At 35.6% G+C, this 24755-nt stretch overlaps 1 pseudogene; it reads left to right on the top strand.

Moving 5' to 3' along the window:
• The first annotated feature begins 5853 nt into the window (after positions 1–5853).
• LOC128092700 (40S ribosomal protein S14b-like) lies at positions 5854–24119 on the top strand (annotated as a pseudogene).
• The last annotated feature ends 636 nt before the right edge of the window (positions 24120–24755 follow it).

A 24755-nucleotide genomic window follows, 5' to 3' on the forward strand; every position in this document is an offset into this window, starting at 1 on the left:
AGAAATTTGGTGTCAAAGGGACTTTAATGTAAAATTAGACGCCCGATTTGATGGCGTACTCATAATTCCGAAAAAACGTATTTTTCATCGAAAAAAAACACTAAAAAAGTTTTAAAAATTCTCCCATTATCCGTTATTTGACTGTTAAAAATTTTGGTACATGTCATTTTATGGGAAATTTAATGTACTTTTCGAATCTACATTGTCCCAGTATTTCATTCAGAACAAAATTTTTCATTTTAAAATTTCGTGTTTTTTCAAACTTTGCAGGGTTTTTTTTATAGTGTAACAATGTTCTACAAAGATGTAGAACAGACAATTACAAAAATTTTGATATATCGACATTTGGGGTTTGCTCATAAACATTACGAGTTATCGCGATCTTACGAAAAAAAAGTTTTGAATAAGTTGGTCGTCATCGATCATGGCCGTTCATGGTCATCACCCGCGACAGACATGGACGACGAAACAAAGAGAAACGCAAAAAGTAACTTTTTCAAAACTTTTTTTTCGTAAAATCACGATAACTCGTGATGTTTATAAGCAAACCCCTGATGTCTATATATAAAAATCTTTGTAATTGTCTGTTCTACAACTTTGTAGAACATTAATACACTCTTAAAAATAACCCTGCAAAGTCAGAAAAAAACACGAAATTTTAAAATGAAATTTTTGGTTCTAAATGAAAAAATGACCCTTCTGGGTCAATATAGATTCGAAAAGTACATTAAATTTCCCATAAAATGACATGTTCCAAAATTTTTTACAGTCAAGTAACGGATAATGGGAGAATTTTTAAAACTTTTTTAGTGTTTTTTTCGATGAAAAATACGTTTTATCGGAATTCTGAGCACGCCATCAAATTGGGCGTCTAATTATACATAAAAGTCCCTTTGACACCAAATTTCTATCTCATCACCGTTTCAGGCTGCAAATTATGGAAAAACACCTCTTTTTTCGCCTGTTCAAAAATGGAAGGGGTCGTACCGCCCCTCCGTCACGAGATATCGAAAAACGGACCTCGGATTCGTAATCAGGGACAAAAGTTACCCCTTAGGACAAAGTTTCACGCAAATCGAAGAGGGGTCGGGGCAACTGCTGTGTGAGTTGGCGGAGAATTACCCCCTTTCAATTTTATCAGCATTATTTTAAGATTTTTGAAACCTCAGCGAAGAAGATTCAAATTTTTTTTTAAGAAATAAAAAGATGTTAAGTAAAAATAAAAAAATAAAAAAACCCGTTGCGATAAACCTTAAGGCAAAAAAAGCAAAAGTTTTGCTTTGAACAGTCTCCATGAGCTATAAAATTTCTTGTGATTCTAGGAACTTTTCAAATACAACTCTAGAAATTGAAAATAGCATTATGTGAATTCCGAAATTCAATACAACAATTATAATTCTAAACGAAATTCACAAGCACAATAAAAAATAAAATAAAATTATGGTAAAAATCGTCAGGAAATGATGACAGATTTTGTGGCTAAAAAACTGTGTAATATTACATCAGGAATTGGTTAATTTTCATCAGTTTCTGATGCATATTCATCAGGTTCACATTTTAACACATTTTTTGGATAATATTACTTAATTAAATATTACTTTTCAACACTCCACAATTTATCTTTTTTTCTGTGTATATTAAAACAAATCAACCACAACATAAAAATTTTGTACAGCTGTCCATTCTAAAAAAGTATACAAATATCAGAAAAACTGTATCTTAGAAAAAGATTTTTGAGCGATATGATATCATTGGCAAAGTCGTAGGTAGAGAGGTGAACTTTTTGTTTAAAAAAAACTAACTTAATCCACCTATGTGGTTGGAGCCTTCCTCACTTATTATCAACAATGGCTGATATGACGGAATTGTACAAAAATTTCATTTATTTCCATTTTATCACAGACAACAGACGTTTGGGCTCGATTCTTCCCTTGTGTAAATCATCGCTACAGATTTTTTAGTTGTGGCAATCCGTTTGTGGCGCTGCAGTCGCTTTGCCCTGACACATTGCCCGCTGTCAAAATATCACTTACCGCCTACTGTTCGGACGAGAATGGTAAACTGAGTTTTACAGCGGCGCTTTTTCTTGCGGCTTAAAACTAAAAGAAATGATTTATTAGTTCATTGAATATTTGCTTATCATTCTTACTCACATCATTAGTTTCATTCTTAACCTCCTCCTCAACTTATGAATCGGATTCAAGTCCTGTGGTTCCTCTGCGAGCGTTCCTGATTGATACCAAATCTTTTAAATTGCTCATAATTGGTTTATAGTTTAACTTACGATACAAATTGCGATACGATCAATTTAATTGTGTTGCAAGCAGATCTTACGGGTTCACTTCTTCACGTGCTAATTTGTTTTTAACTTCTCGCTTCTTCCAATTCTTGACAAATGTCTATCTGACAAATTGCAAAGTGCTATGGTAAAGGTGCGACTCTTTTGCGTCTCAACAGCCTACTGTCATTTTACATTTTGTTGGTTTTCAACGTTTGTAATCGTTTGTTCTGGTTCTGGTGTTTGAGGATCGCTTGCACTAGAAATCCGGTGGGGGAATCTGACATGCCGGGGAGAACATTCAAGATTCAGGCCTTTGGTATGGCGACGAGGGTTCGCCGGAAGTGGCGGCACTTGAAGGTGGGGTGGGTTTCGAGGGCGTTGAAGAGGTTGATGTCTTGAAGGTGAGCGTTGAAATGATCGTGGTAGTTGGTTTGTCGGTTCCGGAGATAATCTTCGGAATGCGGTCGTTTGGGGCCAAAACGTTTACGGGGTTGGCCGTGATCATAGCTCTTGCTGACGGCGCCGATGACATCCAGACTTTACCGTGTCATACCTTGCTGTTTTTCCTTCTTCGACAGTTCCGGATTGTTTCGTTTCTGGTTACGGATCTTTTATCCTCCAAGAAACGCTTGCCCATCCTCCCGATTTCCACCGGGTCTTCCCTCCTTTTCACTCACCTCTGTTGGTTTTGTTTATAAACACAACCAGCAAGAATTTGACAGCCTCAAGCGCGGCCTTGGGTGCTGTGTTTAAAAAAGCATCAGACTAGACTATTTATTTAATATCGATAATTAAATGAAAAAAAACTTCCATGTGCTCGTGAATCGTGTTAATTAATAATTAAAGTAGATTTACTATAGCATAAAAACATAATCTTTACCTTTTTAATTTTTATTTCGAAAAATTGAAATAATATATTTTTTAAACATTTCTGGGTGATGCATTTTCAAACACACCTTCTCAGAAAACCATCAAGGCTGCTTTAGACAACCGTCCCCTAACATGACAGTTTTCGTGAGTTGCGCGTATCCACCGACAGATGGCAAGTGGGCCTCGTCGGAGTACGCTCATCAAATACGCAACTAAAAATTTGCATAGGAAACTTTTTTTTCGTGACGGCTTTTGTGACACGCTCACTTCAACAGTTCTAGACTAACATTTGAACGTGGCGTATCTCTAAACAAGTTTTTAAAGAAAATGATTCCATAATGCTTATTTTGTCGTTTTAAACCAAAACAAGGCAAAAACTATACTTAATTAAACTATTCGCCATTCTCAAAAATTTGGCTAGATAATATCGAAGGCCGCCATCTTAGGCCCACTGGGCCCACAAAACGGGGTACGCTCAGTTTGTATGGGAGCTATCAACATGCTCCCGGGCTGGCTTTAGAGAGTGGCAATAGGCTAACAGATGGCGCTAGTAGATTAGCAGGATGCGGCAGCCATGTTTTTACACACGATTTTCAAATTATTTTGTTCTAGCCGCTACGTCTGTTGTCTGTGATTTTATTATACCAGACAGGGTTGCCAGATCTTCAATGTTTTTGACTCGTTTTTTTTTTTTTTTTTTTTTTGTATGAGAACAAAAACAGTCAACATTCAATCTACAGATAAAAATGGCTGATTTTTTTTTAGTTTCAAAAAATTAATCATTTGCTTCAAATTGTTTTTCCATGTCATTCTTAATGGAAAACAAGAGATGCATTTTTCTACATAAAGCTCAAATTTAAAATAAGTTTTAAGATAAATAAGTAAGCGTCAGGTTGAAATATTAATTTAAAGAGTTTTAGAACAATGTTAAAGTTTATGTTAGCCAATGAAACTTTATTTTTCAATGAAAAAAAAATCAACGATTCAAACTTTTGGATTTAAAAGTTGCAAAATTAGAACATCGTTAATAATTAAAATTGTGGAAAATTACTTCTTCTGAGAGTTTTCCAACTAGCCAAAATTTCGCAACTGCCAACATCTCGGCAACTGTTTTTATTATTTTCAAATGACATTTTTCATTATTTTTAAAATACATATTTTCAAAATTGAAAAAAACAGCCAAGTTCAAAAGTGAACAAATTTTGGACCACATAAAAAAGTAAATGAAATAATTTCAAGTTTTTGTAAAGATTTGCTATTCTTTTATACTTAGCGCAAAAAATGCATTCAGTATTATTCTCAGACTCTTTAAAAATTGCTCAACCCGAGCATGGATAGATAACAAGGGAAATGCGTAATAATACCTTTCTCTGGTATCAATACCAAATTTTGGTATTCCTGGGCCTTTGAAATGATGTCTCGAAGCGAATGCTTTCATTGAAAACCGGAAATTTCAAACATGATTTTAAACATTTTTGATATATCCCCTAAAGAAATGACTTGAAATTGTGGAAAAATCTTAAGTCAGGATAGCACATTTTGGTATTATTTTGGTATTGAAAGATTCCATCATATTCCTCTGAAACCATATGATTTTTTTATAAATTTTGACGAGATAATAAATTTTGCGCTAAAATGACTTGAAACCCAAAAATGTGAAAGCCGATTTAATTTTTTTTATATACTCACAAAGATTTTTTTAAAACGTTGAAATTTATCTATGTTGGGATAACCAAATGTTTTGAAAAACGAGTTAATCGACAGATTATTGAATTTTGGTGAATGATTGTGTGCTGCGAGGAGAAGATTGCCCTTTGAAAATGCAGCGTCATCAGTGCATGATTGGCAAAGGGAGCGCGTGGTCGTAAATAATATTCGGAGTGAAAAGTAATTTCTTTTGTGATTTTCAAAGCCCTTTCTATATCATCTTTGATCGGAAGGCACGGCATCGGGTGGATTGTGTTTAAATTTTTCGAATAAGGTTTTATTTTTTTGCGGTGAAGAAGCCATTTCTATATAATGAACGAAAGACGCACTGACAATTTGGATCGTTGAGTTAATAGTGGAGCAAAATAACTGTGTGATTTTGTGTGTTAACCAGAAAGACCTTCCCATAGCATCGTTGCTCGGAAGGCTCGCCGACGGGTCTGTTATGAAAGTCCTCCCCATAGCATCGTAGCTCGGTAGGCATCGAAAAGCCAATACCTTATCCTACTAACCCAAAAAAATAATAATCACGTGATGCTTAAAGGAGATGCTGTGGATTCAACGGTCTCAAGCGGTATCAACAAGTATATAGCGAAAAACTATGTGCTTGATGAGTCTGCAACTTCAACTATCGGACTAACATTCCTCCCTTTCGTTGAACTGCAGGCTTCTTGGGAGGGCGCCGGTATTGACTAATAAAGTCGGGGTCTTCGGGGGTTAAACAGTGAACGGATGGTTGGCTCCCACTGATCATTTTTGATTCATTGTTTAACTTCAACTGATCTGTCAATAACGGAGTAGCAGCTCATTGGCAGTCAACCATGCTCATGCTCATGCTCAGATTATTGAATTTTGGTGAATTTTAATCCAGTTTCATTTTAATAACACTAATTTTTCAATCTTTTTATTTTTCAGAATCTTCAAGAACTTCAAGCACAGGCCGTTCATCAATGGCAAATGCATTCGATGTGGTGAAGAATATCGCTAAGCACAACATGGAATCATCAGGTGAGTGAATTTGGCAGTTGCATAACGTCATGATTCGAAATCCGGACACTTAGTAGCATATCATTTTTGTTATAGCTGACAAAAAACATGTAATAACTTGGAATTGAAGAAATATCATCAGGATGCAGTACTAACAGTCAGATTTAAGAGAACGCATCCGAATATGTCTTTTCAAACAATTTTCATCAGAATTTGAAAATTAAAATTAATTGTTGTGCTTTGAATCTCGAACTCTGATAGAAGCTGATTCGAAATCCGGACACTTTTGCTTTGAATTCCGGGCACTCGTTTTTGCTAAAATCGTACAAATTTAGACTGAAATTTTAGTCAATGGCATTATTTAGGTCTCAAATAAGCTGTTAACATCAAAACAATCGATATTTTATATAAAAATTTGCTTGATTTTCAGGAAATCAAAACCATAAATTTTTGCTTTGTCTTCCCGGTGCTTCGGACGCCTATGAAATATTTCACGTGAAATGTTTCGCATTTTTGGTAATCTCATAATTTTATTTTATTTAACTGTTTTGACATTAACTACAGCGTTCACACAAACTTTAAATGAAAGTTGATGTTAGAATTCATCAAATAACACAGTTTTGACATTCATAATGCGAACTTATATCCAAATAATTGATAAAACAAGATGAGCGTCCGGAAATTCGAATCATGACGTTATGTATCATTTCCGTTTTTTCACTAACTGCAACTGCTGCACTTAAAAATGGTTTGAAAATACTCATTTTTGGTACACCCAAAGTTAAAGAACGAGGGGATAGTCCTCACGAAAAGAAACGTGAGGAAAGTGCTATATTGCGAGAGTATAGTCCTCTCGCGCGTTCATTCGTTCATTGGAACAATTCATCCTATGAGTGGCTTATATGGACAAACAACCGCCACTTAGTCACCGAACCATGGTGGCCCATACGGCAAAGGCACGGTTCAATATGCCGAAGGTCTTGGGTTCGAGTCTCGGTACCGGTACTTTTTTTTTTTGATAGATGAACTTTTTTGGAAAATGAACCATGAGTAAAGTACTCTCGGTAATTTCGGGATTTATCCTCTCCGTCCGCACACAGTACCATTTTACTACCGAATCGTGCTCTTTATCCTCTCGTATGCCGATGCCCAGTTCTGGGTGTATAACTTGTGCAAAAACCAGCGACCAAAATGTGGAATACCAAAACCTGATTTTCCAAGGGCGCGGGAATACCGAAAAATAAAACCATGGCAATACCAAGTTTTGGTATTCAAGCAATGTTCAAAAATCCAGAAGACCTCAACTTGGTATTGAAATGGTTTCATTTTGAGGTATCATTTTACCCTTGGAATAACATGGTTTGGTATTGTTGTGCCCTTCCACATACAAGACTTTGGTATGTTTTTATTGTATTTAAACATTTTGGTCCCTGTTATTTGCCCAAGTAATACCAAAATTTGGTATTCTCGTGTTACTTACCCCTGCTCGGGAATAACAATCCCAGCCAAGGTCACTTATGCTGACAATGTAAAGAAATTCGAGTGATATGTTGATGCAAAGGAGAGTTTATTAGGCTCTATATTCTGTGAGAAAAGCAAACAAACAAAAAACAAAGAGTTGGAATTAGATTTCAAAAAACAAGCAAAGAAATTGGCAACAGAAATCTCCTACAACTTGAAATCGTTTTAGAAATTTATTAGGAAGACTTTTCTAAGCTTAATTATCAGGTTTACCACATTTTTCAAATAAAGTTTTATCTATACAACAAACCGTGCAATATTAAATTTCTATCTCAGTTTTCTAGGAAATAAAAATAGAGGGAATAATTAAATTTTAAAATTAAAATACGAAGCGCCAATCAACAACGCCATATTAACTCATTCCTCTGAAATTGCAAAATGAACCGAGACTTTCCCTCGCCCAAAGAGCATAAATTTAACTCAAAATGAAGCCCATCAAATTGACTTTCAATTGCGCAAAAACTTTGCATCTTTATTCCCACTTGAGCCTTCTCCTCTCATGCAGAAGCAGCAACGGCAGCCTTACAATCGTTCCCTGAACTCAATCCCACACCCAAAACTCACCCTTCGCTCATCGCAGAAAAGCATCAACATCAAGCAAGCAAAGTAATTTCCTCGCCCTCACCCTTCTGAACGGATGGCAGTCTTATGTAAAGTCTCTGTGTGTGAGTACGTGGAGTGGGTGTGTTGTGTGAGAGACTTTTTAATGAAATTAATAGCGAAACATCGCCTTCGGTTTCGTTCGAGTCCGGTTGCTTCCTTCAATGAATGTCGTCGTTCAACTCACCAGACTCCCGTCAACTCATCCCGTGTACCATTTCTAAGGCATGACTTATCCCCAGGACGATGATCCTAAGCGAGTTCATGGAATGTTGGGTTGGATTTTAAAACTTACATGTTCTGATTGAGAGTAATTTCTCAACTCATGAGGTCATTTAGATCTACTTTAAAGTAGAATAGTTGCTGAACTATCATATCATATCATTGAAACAGCAGATATTTCAAATTATAACACAACTCGACATTTTTGAAGTTGATATCAGTAAACGCTTCAGTTTCATTACGTTATGGTAGATTTGGGCTTCCTGCACTCACTACATTTGACAGAAGTGAATATTAGTGGATTACCTGCCAATAAATAAAATTGTAAAATTGGGTATAAATGCTTTATACCAAAATAAAACTTTACAAACATCTTTTAAAACAAAAAAATATATTTTCTGTATTGCAAAAAAAAAACTTCTCAAGAACCTCTTTCCTTCTACAGTGCAATCCCGGAATTAACCAACAAAGCTTGGGCGCCCATCCAGCCCGGGTGTAATTTATTAGCGAGCATCTTCCCACTTCCACCGACTCATCATCCGAGGACCACGGCAGAAGAAAACTCCACGCGAGGATGAGTTTAAGCATACAGACCGTCGCGGTAAGGGTAGAAAATATAAAATAAAGGACCCCACGAAGAGGACCTCGTCTGTGCTCAACGCGAAAGATGAATGGTGTGTATGTGTGTGTGTGTGAGTATTTAATGCTCGTGGAAAACTCCGTCGGTGCAAAAAAGGAGCCAAGTGTGTACACATCCTTCTTAGAGATGCTGGCGGAAGACTCCTCAGGATCGTCCTCTTTTCTCCGTTTTGGTTGGAAAAGATATGTTCCGAACGTTGGCTTGGTGAAATAAAGCATAAAAAGCGAGGTATGTTTATGACCGTCCATGAGTATTGCCATTTAAATTATGATAATTTCCAAGTTGGGAATTTTATTTGCCAAACAGGACGAAAGGGCGCCCTCCAACACCACACACCGTATATCGTCCCTATTTTCCTTTTTTTTTTTTGGAGTTTGAGAAAGGAGTGTTGGAGAAAATTTTGGGGTGTTTTTAACGTTTCTTAAAAAAGGGAGGTACGTTCTTGTGTGTGAGCAGATGAGTTAAATAAGGCACCAACCAACGAGTGTATACGTGTGTGGGTCTTTATGGTTGAGCAAAAAGAAAAAGAACAAGAACATCTTTCCCCACAAAGGTGGGGCAAAGGCTGGGTGAGAGAAATTTTTAAATTTATGATTGTATGGAAACTCTTGGGGGGACTATTAGCTTGCGTTCCTTGGAAGGAAGCTTCTATTCTGGTGACTGCAGATGAGTGCCTTTGAACGATCGTAAGAGTTCAAGACCGGAATAAACGTCATCAGCAGATGTAAAATTTACTGTCTTCACTAACCAGTGCAATTAATTACGGTGTGTTTTATACTCAGACTACAGATGCTTTTTAAACCATTGAAAAAATAATTGTTTTGAAATTTGTAGAATCCCATAACATGAAACGATTCGTCTTGGGGTCCCATAAGACCCTAGTTAATATTATGAAGTTTTATAAAGTACCTACTTCAAAAGTTGAGCAGTTCTCACAGATTTCAGTCAATAGATTTTTGTTTGTATTTTTAATCCGACTGAAACTTTTTTGGTGCCTTCGCTATGCCCAAAGAAGCCGTTTGGCATCATTAGTTTGTTCATATAATTTTCCATACAAATTCGGCAGCTTTCCATACAAAAATGATGTGTGAACATTCAAAAATCTGTATCTTTCGAAGGATTTTTTTTATCGATATGTTGTCTTCGGCAAAGTTATAGATATGGATACGGACTACACTGGAAAAATGATACACGGTAAAAAATGGTGATTTTTGCCTTCCTCACTTTACTGAGGAAAGGCTATAAAATCACTCAAAAAACGAACTTTTTAGTTAGACCTCCTAGACCTACCTTCATTTGTACATATCGACTCAGAATCACCAGCTGAGCAAATGTCTGTGTGTTTGGCTGTATGTAGACATGTGTACCAAATCAATGTCACTGGAATATCTTGTCACAGGCTCAACCGATTTTGGCTGGAATGGTTTTAATCGATCCGTCTTAACGTCCCCTAAGTTGCTATTTAAATTCATGCAGTTTTATAATGTATTTAAAAAGTTATGTAAAAAAAATGTTTCATATTAAATTAAAATTATGGTAAAAAGGGTGGTTTTTTCATGAAACCATCACATGTTACATATTATTAGAAAGCATATGAGAAGACCTTTCTTGTGGATTAAGACTTTTCAAAATCTGACTTACCTATCTAAAATTACAAGCAGTTTAAAAAATGGTCTGAATTTACATAACCTCAAATGGTCCCGTCTGATCGCCACGTAAAAAGTCTTGTAGAGGGATGCCACACCGAAAAAAAACAATTCTCGTAATCGTGAATTAAATTCACGAATGTCAGAACCACGAAGGAATTTATTCATGAGTATGGTGCATTTGCACCATGAACGTGAATATATTCCTTCGTGGTTCTCGCATTCGTGAATTTAATTCACGATTTCGAGAATTGGTTTTTTTTCAGTGCATTTTCCTGAAAGGCGGTGTCTGTGTAATCTTGACAAAAAGTCTGTAGGAAGTCTATTTTTTTTACTCGTCACTTTTTTTATTAGGACCTCTTAGGTGCTGCGATCACGTTAGGGGAGATCCATAAACCATGTGGACACTTTAGGGGATTGTAATCACTCTATAAATGATAGGAAGGCACCAACCACCGAAAGGTGGATTAAGTAACGTTTTTATTTAACTTTTTGTCACTAAAACTTGATTTGCAAAAAAAAACACTATTTTTTTCATTTTTTGATATGTTTTAAAGGACATCAAATGCCAACTTTTCAGAAATTTCCAGGTTGTGCAAAAAATCTTTGACCGAGTTATGAATTTTTAATCAATACTGATTTTTCAATAAATCAAAATATTGGTCGCAAAAACTTTTCAACTTTATTTTTCGTTGTAAAATCAAATATGCAATCAAAATGTACCTTAGTGAAATTTTGATAAAGTGCACCATTTTCAAGTTAAATCCATTTTAGGTGACTTTTTTGAAAATAGTCGCAGTTTTTCATTTTTTAAAACAAGTGCACATGCTTGCCCACTTTTGAAAAAAATATTTTTGAAAAGCTAAGAAAATTCTCTATATTTTGTTTTGTTTTTTTTTTTTTAACTTTGATGATACGACCCTTAGTTGCTGAGATATTGCCATGCAATGGTTTAAAAACAGGAAAATTGATATTTTCTAAGTCTCACCCAAACAACCCACCATTTTCTAATGTCGATATCTCAGCAACTAGTGTGGTCCGATTTACAATGTTAAAATATGAAACATTCATGAAATATCCCGATCTCTTCGAAAAAATATAAAAAAAAATTAAATCAAGACTAACATTTTAAAAGTGCGTAATATTGAATGTTTGACCCTTTTAAAATATTAGTCCTGATTAAAAAAGTTTTAAAATATTTTTTCGAAAAGATCGGAAAATTTCACAAACGTTTCATATTTAACATTGTAAATCGGACCATTAGTTGCTGAGATATCGAGATTAGCAAATGGTGGGTTGTTTGGGTGAGACTTAGAAAATATCAATTTTCCTGTTTTTAAACCTTTGCATGGCAATATCTCAGCAACTAAGGGTCGTATCAAAAAAGTTCAAAAATGCAAAATATAGAGAATTTTCTCAGCTTTTCAAAAATATTTTTTTAAGGTAGACAAACATGTGCACTAATTTAAAAAAATGAAAAACTGCGACTATTTTCAAAAAATCACCTAAAAATGGATTTAACTTGAAAACTGTGCACTTTATCCAAATTTCACTTCAGTACTTTTTGATTGCAAATTTGATTTTACATCAAAAAATAAAGTTGAAAAATTTTTGCGACCAATATTTCGATTTATTGAAAAAAAATCAGTATTGATTCAAAAATTCATAACTCGGTCAAAGATTTTTTGCACAACCTGGAAATTTCTGGAATGTTGGCATTTGATAATCTCTAAAACATTTCAAAAAATGAAAAAAAATAAAAATAGTGTTTTTTGCAAATCAAGCTGTAACATTTTTTTTTTCAGTGTAGTCCATATCCATATCTATAACTTTGCCGAAGATACTAAATCGATCAAAAAATTCCTTCGAAAGAATCTGTATCTTTGAATTTTCAAACATCATTTTTGTATGGACAGTTGACAAATTTTTATGGAAAATTATATAGACAGAGTCATGATGCAAAATGGCTTCTTTGGGCATACCGAAGGCACTTAAAAAGTTTCAGCCGGATTAAAAACACAAAAATTAAAATTGAAGAAAATAGACCGAAAATAAACGATTTTGACTAAATTCTGGCTGGAAGTAAAACGGGTGGTTTTTGTAAGAAAACCCGTTTTGTTATATATATTTTAGAAAGGTATTTGAAGGACCTATCTAACGCGTCCAAAAATTATGTTAACCCATCAAACGGTATGACCACTGATGAGTGTTATTTAAAAACTTTTTTGAAGTTGGATCTCGAAAATTTTGATGAAAATCTGTCACCATTCTCTGATGAATATTACCATCATATTATTTTCTGTGAACCGAAAGATATACGAATGTTTAGTAACGTAAGTTTTACATTTAATGTAAAAATACATCACTTTAGTTGAAAGGTACCGTTCCTTCTGCCCGTGTGTCTGTGTTTTTAAGTCTCAATTGTATTATCTTTTTGGGTACAAAATGGTACTTTCCCAAAACAGAAAATGTCCTATCCTCGATCCATAATGCCGAGACACTAACGCTAATGACAACTCCCGGCTGGCTTTTAGCAGCTAAGAGTAAAACCGTCCCCAAGAAACCCGTCTCAGTACACAAAGGCTCGTGAGTAACCTCCCTCATGCACATTAAGCCCCCATTTCCCACGGCGGAGGAAAAGCCTTTCCCTAATGAGTTGACTCTGCCCGTACTCACAACATGAAATTACGCGAGAAAAGCTTTCTCCTTCGTCGTCATCTTCGTTGCTCGCGAAAAATTAGGTGGCAAAACAAGTGTGTGAGGCGTCGATCTCTCTCCCACATACTAGCAAACAGAGTGTGCAAGAAGACAAAAACCATTCAAGTTTTCCCGACGTGGCTGGCATGCCAAAAAGCTGGAAGGCAGAATAAAAATATGGCGCCGAGAGTGACTTTGGCATGTGGCCTTTCGCAAGAGGAACACACAGCATAGAAAAGGGGTTGGGAAAGAGCATAAAATAAGACTTTATTGCACACATTAGAGAGCAGCAGGGAAGGGTGGAAGAGGGTGGTAGAGTTTTCCTCCTCCTGTCTGTATGTGTATGTGTTTTTCCACAAAACCGATATGTGTGCGGAGAAGGAAAAACAGAAAAGGGAGAGGGAGTCTTTTGCCAATTGTGTGCATGATTTTACTGCAGCTAAGGTTTGAAAAACGGTTGCTTGCGAGAGGCACAATTTATGCGCGATGAGGGTGTCTCGAGGGTGGTGGATGCTGCCTGCCATCATGATATTATATGCTGAGGAAGAAGTGGGTGAAATGAGAAGTAGCATGTGTGCTCGCGAATTAAGTGCAGGGAAATAAAGAGAATTTATGATGCGGAACGGGATCGTGTCGGGGTTGGGAAAACAGAATAGCGGCCATGTTTTGCGGAAAGTATGACTCAAGATGGTTTCTTGATTTTTGGGAAAAATATTTTGCTGAGTCAAGATGATTATCATCCATTTTCTAAAAATTTATGTGTATACAAAAGCGTGATTAACATTCACAATATTTCATAACGTGATTAATGAATTTTAGTGCCCTCAGGACAAACATGAATTGAATGATAATTTTGATATTTCTATCGAAAATTGAAAAATCATCGGTGTGGGTGAAACAATTTTATTTCAACGCTCCATATATTTCTGAACATTAAAAGATTGACTTTTGTCGTTGATTATCATTTGAATTGAACAAATTTTAATATTTGAAGCTTCTTGCGACAAACACAGAAAGACTCTAATTGAAAACGTTGTTACATTACACATTGGTCTAGATCGTAAAATTAAGTGGAAAAAGGATTTTACAAAAACAAAAGTTGTTTAGAGCTTTGGTGTCTTAGGAAAAGTTGTTGCAAGGGAGAACTTTTGGATTGATTGAAAATTGAGGCAAGGGTGTAATGAGGGTGTTTTATAAAATGTAACTTTCAAAGAATATTTTTGGACTTAAATTTCTAAATTTCTTGTGGGAATTGTGATCAGTGAGACAAGTTGAGACATCATATTTTTGCAAAATTTCTTGATATTTTTGTTAAAGTTGATATTTAAAATATTGTAGTGCTGAGAATGCTCCAAACTTTTTCTTAATTGTAGTTTACAATGAGTAAATTAAACTGGAATTGAACATGTGAACAACTCTTCCCTATTTTCATTTGACTTAAGAGCGAGTCCACGAACAGAGCATACTCAACGGTGTAATTTTTCGAGACCTCAAAGATAAAAAAATTCGGTATGTCTGATATTTGGCACCGTGAAAGAAGGGCTTTTTCCCGACATTTTGCGTGGTCTACCGAAATATTTCGTCGAGGGGTCTAGAGCAACGTTTTTTTGAAGATTTTTTTTTTCGATTTTATGGGATATTTGTTCAAAAAAGTCACAAAAAATCGATGCATTCATGTTGATATCACTCAAACTTGTTATGAATATGCCTTGGGACTCTAACCAACTATATTTGATTAAATTTACTAGATTTCTAGCATTCTTTGAAATAACCCCAAAATCCAAGCTGGAAACCCCGATACGACCGGAAGTAAATCTTTTCTTTGTACATTTTGACATGAAATTACAGCAACACATTGTCTGGATACAAATTTGAGTATAAAACAATGCAAAACATAGATTATTTATTTAATAAGGAGCAATTCCAGCCCAAAACAGGATTTTTTTAGGTACTTTTTTCTCGACCCTCTCCGATTTCAATGAAACTTTGTAGACATGTTATCCTTGGCATATATAAACCATTTTTGTGTATATGGAGCCAGTAGCACTCGATAATGACATTTGAGAAGGGCGTACGTGTTTTCAATATTTTTGTATTTCGTAGTTTAAATATTGCTGTATCTCGAAGCCGTTGCATCGTATCAAAAATTGGTCAAAGACAAACTTGTAGGAAATTTGACGGGCTTTCCAAAAAAAGTACACTGAAAGAAAAAAACACTCTACTTTTATTAGATTTTTTGATTTTTGAGTTTATTAGTTAAATTTGAAGGTGAGCCCACGATTTTTTTTCGCTCAAAATTTTTGTGAAAATAGCCTATGATGTTACAAAAAGACTCACAAAAAATGCAGGATGAAGCAACTCACCTAAAAAAATACAAAAATCATTTACTGAAACTGTTTTTTTTTTTTTAAAAGTTCTCTAAACGTCAAAATACGGGAATCGATTCTCCAGACAATTTTACATAAAAGTCTCCATATTGACCATTGTCCTAAGTCTAATCCTTGTGAAATTACAGCGGTTTTAAAAATAAAAATGTTGAAATAATAGGTTTTTTGATGGTTTTTTGCAATTTCTATGTGATGGACTTGATTTTTCAGTTTCGAAAATATTTTTACCGAAAAGCTCGTCCAATTTCCCATAAGTTTGTCTTTGACCACATTTCAATTGGATGTATGGGCTTACAGATATAAGCTAATTTATTATCCAGGTTACTTTACTTCACTGAAAAAATGTTTTGTTTGAATTATGAGCAATGCAGTGAATTGATTTTTTAAATTGGTTTCACGTATGTTTGAAAATATTTTATTCGAATAGCTGGAAAATTGGCAACAATTTACACTTTTAGGAATTTATAATTGTTCAATTCTTTATCTCATGAATCCATGCTCAAATTTTTTTTGGAAGAAGTACATTCATAAAAAATTTGTGGTTCTTTTTGATCAAAATTTCTAAAAATCAAGAATGTAATTTGAAATTTAGTTTTTAAATTGATGGAATACTTTTAAAAAGATTTTTTCAGTAACTTTAAACACAGTAAAGGAATCTGGCATTATTCCAAATCAAGCAGAACTCTGATTTCAACTCCGTATTGGATATTGAATATTTACCCGACAAAGAATAATTCAAAATATAAAATTTAATTAACAATTGAATCCCAGAACGCCTTATTTAAACACTATAAACACTTTCAAAATTACTTTAGCAAAACATCTGTTTTCGAATATTTTGATAAAAATTGGTTTGTTTTTACTCATTCCCGCATTCAAGTCAGCCTGAGTTCAATAAAATTTCAATTTCAATAAAAGTTCATTGTAACTACATCCAGGCTAGATAATCCAAAGGGCTTGGAAAAAAATCTCTCCAAATAATCAAGTCTTGACTTTACTTTAAAATACCAACTTAAATTTTGAATTATATTCAAATAATTGAGATTGCTTATACTTGCCTATATATTTTCAACAATGTTTTCCAATTAGACCGTTGCGAATATTAAAAAAAAACGTAATTATACAATGGATTTTTTCGAAAATCAAAATATGTTTGATCGAATTAAAGACTTATCGTTCAAAAAACTGTTTTTTTTAGAGTTTGCCACGGTTGTCTACATGAAGGAAGAAGGGACGGGGTCTATTTTTAAGGAAATGGTGTCAACGTAGTTTCTGAATGGCTCCTTACCTGACTTTTTTTTAATCTTTGAAAATATATATAATTGGAAAAAATAAACGATAAAACATTTAAACCCATTCTGCCATCCAGCAAACCTCACTCTCAACTCTCATACAGAACGATTCCCGCATATTCCACTACTACTTTCACCAATCCAACCTCCTTCACCACTTCCGAGAAGTTCTAAATCGAGGCAAATATTTACCGAGCGGAATTTTAAATTATTGTTCAAAAACTTTCATTCATTACTTACATCTGCATTTTACACAACTTGATTCCTTGCTGGGGCCATTGTTCTTCTTGCTCTGCTTCTTGCCCTTCTTAATCATGGTCCAAATTCCTCCGTGGATCTACCGCATTTGCTGGCCAAGAAATCCACCCAAGCCGCCCAAAAGGGGCATCATTGTGCGCCGAGAGTTGAAGAAACTTTTTCTGCTCAGTTGTAATTTTCCACAGTGATTTTTCCGCAAAACTTGCCCCTGTCCTCCGTTGCCTTGGGTGGTGCTGCTGGCCTCACGAAACGCCAGTCCAAACGCATGTTCCACGTCAAGTCAACATCTCATCTGTCTCTCTACGGTGAAGGTGTAAGGGATGGTTGGTGGGAAATCTGGACGTTTGACGCGAAATTGATGAAATTTATAAATTTTATTTCTTTTTAACTGGTTTTAAATTATGATCAAATAAAAAAAAAGCAAAATATTAATAGATCGAAACAAATAAAAAAAATCTTCCCAAATTTTCCTCCGACCAAGCCCCCACTTCGGAGTGGCGACGAACCCAAGCCACGGAGGTCCTTCGTCGTCCTTTCGCGTGTATTCCCAATCTCATTTCGCATTACTCGTACTCCTTTCCATGGTTTCGTACCATTGCTGGATGCTGAGGCTCGGTTGATGGTCTGCGCTGGAGTTACTCCTCTCGCGTGCCTCCTCAACCATTCTCCTGGAGGGATTTAATTTCTCATTCGCCAAGGATCTTAGTTTTGCGTCGGAACAAAAAGCAAAGCAAGAAGAAAACGACGAAGAAGACACGCAAAGCCTCCACTTTTCCTCGTACATTTTCCGCACCGGAAAAGCTCCTGTCATCCACCTCTCGCAGTCTGGGTGTACACAGGAAGGAAAAATCTTAATTTCATTTCTCGAATAATTGTGTGTTCCACCTTCTTCTCCCCCCTCCCAAGATCTTCGTCTTCGTATCTGTGATTGTGTGTGAGGCACACGCGAGAGGCTTTCCTCGCGAGCGTACTATTTCGTCCTTTCATCATGCGAAATGAAAATCCTCATTTTCACATGGCAAAGCACAAACACCACCAGCAGCGTTGGGAAATGAAACTTTTGACTGCTCCGCCTCTGATGGCCGTGATCCGTGGTGGACTACACTTTTCGAAAAAATAAATGTGCATTTGGAGGAGAAAGATAAAGTTATGAGATTGCAGGGTTAACATTTCCAGATTTAGATTTTTTTAACATGAAATTCATCGTTCTGATAATTTTTGCAATTTATTCAGTTAAAACCACACCAAAAACAGATAAGAAAAGATTGGTCTATTTTCTATTAGGTATAGTGTGTTTAATTTTAAGTTTAATTTTTTAATGGAATAGTAATTTTTCTTTTTTTTCTAATTTTTTTTTTATTTTGCGGAAGCCACATAATCCGTGAAATTTTCCCCTGGCCTTTAAATATGATGAATACCGTAAAATGTAGTAAAATTTGAAATAATCGATTGATCGCTTCTCAGTGCATTTAAGCATTGATTTTTAAATTCATGCTGCATGTCACATTGAGAACTATTTTTGCCTTTCTTACTGAAAAAAGGTATAGGTTTTACTTTATGGCTGGACATCATTTTCATCTTCGTAAATAGACGATTCAGCATGAATTTTAATCGGAAAAATCGCTAAAAAATCACACTGCATCGATTTTCGACGCATCGTCGCCAAGTCGACAAGTTGTCAAGTTGAGCTTCGAATACTGGCGCGAGAATGCTGGCGCATATACTTTGTGGCTCGAGATTCACTCGTTTGTACTAACTTGTCTACCGATGTTTCCTACAATATGTAAGATATAGGCTTTTCCTCCACAGATTTAGACCAAACTTGGAAGGAACGTTAATCTGTCGAAAGTTAACAAAAATCCCAAGTTTGGTGCTGATCTGACCATCCCTCTATTTTTGGCACCACCCTCTTTTTTAACGATTTTCTAAAAAACTTTTTTTCTTTTAATCATAACTTTGAAAATACTTGAGCAAAAGTCTTTCTACAGAATGCATTTTATAGAAAATTGTCCAAGGAATTCGATAAAAATAAAATTTTAACCCTTAAATGCTCACTCATATTATATTTTAACGTTTTAAGTTTAAAAATTCAGATTTGAATTATTCCTTTCATTTTTATTTGATTTATTTTATCACCATCGTATTTGCCGGACAATTTTACATTATAATCAATGTAGACCTCAAACTAAAATGAACTATTGGCGAGATACAGCAATTTTACTGAAAAAAGTATGATGTGATCAAAAAAAAAATCAAATTATTCGCTCTACAGCATTGCCTTGGCGTTCTCGATTGCGAGATTCCTACTCGAAACTAGGTGTCCGAAGGATTGGTTGTTGAGGCAACTGCCAACCTCTTTTTACACCTTAGCTTCCATCCACCCCGGGATTCGAACTGACTGAATGTGATATATAAGCATAATATTCAATGTTTGGCCCTTTTCAAATGTTAGTCTTGATTTAAAAAAAATAAAATATTTTTTTTCGAAAAGATTGGAAAATTTCACGAATATTTCATGTTTTAACTATGAAAATCGGACCATTAGTTGCTGAGATATCGACATTAGAAAATGGTGGGTTGTTTTGGTGAGATTCAGAAAACTTCAATTTTCATGTTTCTTTTTTTTAAAGCGGCTCTATCTTAGCAACCCGAGGTCCAATCTTCAATGTCTCTCAGACAATTTTATAGCACATTTTCTGAACTTTTCAAAAACAAAATTTTTAGAAATGGTCACTCATGGTCACTATTTTTAAAAATCGAAAAACTCCAAATATTTCGTTAAAATCAAACATTCGGTGGCTATATCTTGAACACGGAGCCCTTTATCAAAAAATCTGTAAAATACTTTTCGATTGCAAATTCAATTTTGCATTAAAAAATAAAGTCAAATTTGTTTTTGCATGAAACTTCGATTTTTTCCAAAAATCACTATTTTAGGCAGCAGATTTTTTGACCATGTTTTGACTATGGCTCAAAAGTTGCGGATTTTTATCTCCAAAAAAATATCAAAAAATCTCGAAAATCAAAAAATACATAGGGGAGTTTGGGGTAATATGGACAGTGGGGGTAATTTGGACACCCCTTTAAAAATCACGTTTTCTTCGGATATAAAGTGAAAACGGCAATTTAAGTGATAAGGCTAGTACTAGTAATGGCCTAGGAGTATGGACAAACCAAAAAAGTTGGAATAGGTTAAGTAGTTTTGGTATAATGTGTAAAAGTTTCCAAAGGCCGGTTGGCACTGCCTTAAATTCTAATATTTGAAGGTTAGGAAATAAGGTTTTGCAGGGGTTATATGGCAAAAAAGTGGACATTTTTTGTTTAAGGGGGTTGCTTGGACGATGCCTGAGATATGTACGCATAAAAATTGTGCATTTTATCCATTTTTATCATCAAAAATCGCAATTTATGATAGAATATGCTATGGGGGTAATTTGGACATGGCTTGTGGGGTAATTTGGACATACCTGCAAGTCTACCTGTCAGGCAACAAAAAGTAACTTTCATGGTTGGATGAGTTTTTAAAGAGATTTAGATAAATTTAGTGGGATTTAATATGTCAAAACAATCAAAAATGAATGTGAGCAATGAGAACTTTCACAAAACCCCTATTTTTTTATTTAGATAAATTTATTCCAATATTCGAATTGATGAAAATCTGATTACTGTACATTTGGCGTTCAACAAGATTCTAATGTTGATTGCTTTTAATTAACTTCTTTGACATTTCTAATTTCTATGCTGGTTTACAATAATATTTAAATTTGAAGGGCTACAGAATTTAAAAATTAAAAACATTATATTTTCAGGCTAATAAATTCTATATAAAGATTGATTTATATAAACATAAATGATACCTTAAGAGGCAGTATTTGTAAATATTGCTCGGTTTGTTCTAGAGGTCGTATCGAGGTGCTCCGATTTGGATGAAACTTTCAGCGTTTGTTTGTCTATACATGAGATGAACTCATGCCAAATATGAGCCCTCTACGACAAAGGGAAGTGGGGTAAAACGGGCTTCGAAGTTTGAGGTCGAAAAAACACAAAAAATCTTAAAATTGCTCGCATTTCCGTAAAACTTTATCAATTCCAACTCTCTTAGATGCATTCGAATGGTCTTCTGAAGCCCTTCAAAATGTGCTATAGACATCCTGTATTGGTTTGACTTTTTCTCATAGCTTTTGCGAATTACTGTTAAAAATGGATTTTTTTAAAACCTTAATATCTTTTTGCAACAGCCTCCAACACCCATACTCCCATAGATCAAAAGATAGGTAATTACATGGACTATAAGCCTACGGTGTTAACTTTTTGGCCAATCGCAATTTTTCTCATAGTTTTTTGATTTTTCTAGAACAAACATTTTACAACGTTAGTGTTTGCCCTGCAGGCCAAGAAGACGGCACTTTTTGGTCTCAATTTTGTCATATTCGGCATCCTCGGACAATTTCACGTAAGTTAGATGTATTGGAGTTGTTATTTAGATTAAAAAAATAATTTAATAAAACATTTTTTAAAAAAGAAATAGATCTTATTTACCCTGTGATCAATACGTCAAATGCTGTATCAAGTAGGCGAAAACCTGTTTTACCCCTAATCCAACTAATTGTTAAAAAATATTTTAATTCATTCTAAATGACAATTTTTCCAATCAAATTTAAAACTCCAATACTTCTAACTTACGTGTAATTGTCCGAGGATGCCGAATATGACATAATTGAGACCAAAAAGTGCTGCTATGGCGGCCAACAGGGCAAAAACTAACGTTGTAAAATGTTTGTTCTAGAAAAATCGAAAAAATATGAGAAAAACTGCGATTGGCCAAAAAATTAACACCGTAGGCTTATAGTCCATGTAATTACCTATCCTTTGACCTATGGGAGTATGGGTGTTGGAGGCTGTTGCAAAAAGATATTAAGGTTTTAAAAAAATCCATTTTTGACAGTAATTTGCAAAAGCTAAGAGAAAAAATCGAACCAATCCTGGATGTCTATAGCACATTTTGAAGTGCTTCAAAAGACCTTTCGAATGCATCTAAGAGAGTTGGAATTGATGAAGTTTTACGGAAATGCGAGCAATTTTAATATTTTTTGTGTTTTTTCGACCTCAAACTTCGAAGCCCGTTTTACCCCACTTCCCTTTGTCGTAGAGGGCTCATATTTGACATGAGTTCATCTCATGTATAGACAAACAAACGCTGAAAGTTTCATCCAAATCGGAGCACCTCGATACGACCTGTTACACATTGGTGAAAAACTCGCTCTTAATCACTAAAAACTATACTTGTGCCTAATCCAGAATCAATGTTTAAATCATTTCAGTATTAATGATTAAATTATGTATACTACACTGAACTTTTTGTTATCTTCATATTGAATTATAGTTCTATCACAAAATCATTATTTAAACCATTGATGAAATATTGTGAGCAACACTTCAAAACATAAAGCAATTACAAAACCAGGTTGAAGGATAAAAAACATGCTCAAAAAATCAAATGTTGAACTTATTCTTCAACATGTGTCCAAATTACCCCACAAAAGGTGTTCATATTACCCCACAAGGTATGTCCATATTACCCCACAAGGCATGTCCAAATTACCCCACAAGGCATGTCCAAATTACCCCATAGGGGTGTTCATATTACCCCCACACAAAAATGTGGGGGTAATTTGGACACCTTTTAACTTTTGCGATAAAAATGGGTTTTTCATCAAAATTTATCGAAATGAATGACATTTTTCCATCAAATATGGTCTCTATTATCCTCTGTTGTCATCCACATTCCTTTAAAATATCCATACAGCCCGTAACAGAGCAATTTCCTTAGGGTGTCCAAATTACCCCACACTCCCCTATTTAGGGAAATTGTGTTTTAGTGAAAAAAAAGTTGATTAAAAAATCTGCAATTTTTTTACGTGTGCCTATTTTTTCTGAAAAGTGATCAACAATACCTATAACTTTGCCGAAGACACCAAATTGATCAGATAGTTCACTCAATTAGGGGGATTGCGCAGAAATGGAGCAGCTATTCCGAGCTAACGAAACGCGGAAGTTTTACGTGAAGGTGAACCGGTCCCGCAAAGGCTTCGTGCCGCGAGCCGACGTGTGCAGGGACAACGAGGGAAACCTGATCGTAAACAAGAGCGAGGTGTTGGACAGGTGGAAGCAGTACTTCAACGAGCACCTCAACGGCGATGAAGCGAACGGAGACGGCGATGGAGTCAACCTTGGAGCGCCCGCAGCTGATGAACAGTTCCCAGCACCTGATCTGGAGACGGTGAAGAGGGAGATCACCCAAGTAACCAGAAGCACTAAATCAAAACTCTAAATCCACTCTAAATAAACTTTCCCGATGCAATGACACTTTAAATAGTCTTTACAAATGTTTCGAAACATTTAAAGCTTGAAACATTATTACCTACTGTATAATGACATATATATAGAACAGCCAATTAAAGTTTCAAAGCATTTACCTCAATAATGTTTCGAAGCATTAATGGTAAGCTTTATATATCAATGTAAAGTAAGCTTTTAAAGTTACATCACACTTTGACATTTCTTCAAATGTTTCAAAACACTAACTCAACATTAGTGAGGGGCAAAGAAAGTTTGGCAGTATTTGGTGGTGTTTTTGTTGATGCAGGAAAAATCGTCTGGAGGAGGTTCAGGTTTTGCTCGGACGAGATCGTATTCGGAGTGGCATACGTCTACGCCAGCTGCAACGATACCTTCGTCCACGTTACGGATCTTTTGGGCAAGCAACTTTTGGCGGTGCATCGGCGGCATGAAGGTCAAGGCTGATTGTGACGAGGCTCGCCCTACGCTGCTATGTGGCCGCTTTGTACGTCGGCGGAAAGTGCACCACCGGCGAAAATCACCGCGCTGCACATGAAGCTGCGTGCCGCTGGTGGAAACTGCACCAAGATCTCGGGACCGGGTGCGCAATCAGCGCTCCGTGCCCTAGCCCGTTCGTCGATGAATATTTTGAAGATTGTCAATATTTTGTAAAGGTTTGAAGTGTATTGATTAATAAATACTTTGCTTCAACCTGGCTAGTGTATTCTTTTTTCATGCAACTAACTGAAGGAAGACTCTATCGACAAAAATCATACGTGTAAACATATTTCAGGACGGACGAGACGGTTGGCGCAGGGCATCTAGGTGAAACATCTCAGAACATCAAATCAACAAGCAGTTTAGAATCTCGAATGAAGCACAACACAGCAATAAAAACACAAACAAGCTTTCAAAAACCGTCATCCCGTGAAAAGCACTCTCCCAAGGGAGAGAGAGAGCTGCGCGCAAAGTTTTTTTTTCTATTTCAAATACTGTCGGTAAGGTAGTATTTTGACGTTTTACCGCGGTATAACTTTATATCAACTCTACCCGTCGCCACTCAATTTTACCTCCATGCGTATAAAGTGAATATAAAGTTTTGATACTCTGTATGCATACTTTATATGTTGATATAGAGGGTATTTAAAGCTACCATATACAGTCTCACGGTTACTTGGGCAGGAAGCTGAAGAACAACAGAGCTGCCGGCAAGGATCGGTTACCCGGTGAGCTCTTCAAATATGGAGGAGAGAAACTGGCGAGGGCGCTTCACTGTGTGATCTCCAAGATCTGGGAGGAGGAAAAGCT

Source organism: Culex pipiens, chromosome 2 (genome assembly GCF_016801865.2).
Source record: "Culex pipiens pallens isolate TS chromosome 2, TS_CPP_V2, whole genome shotgun sequence".
In the NCBI taxonomy this organism is placed as follows: Eukaryota; Metazoa; Arthropoda; class Insecta; order Diptera; family Culicidae; genus Culex; species Culex pipiens.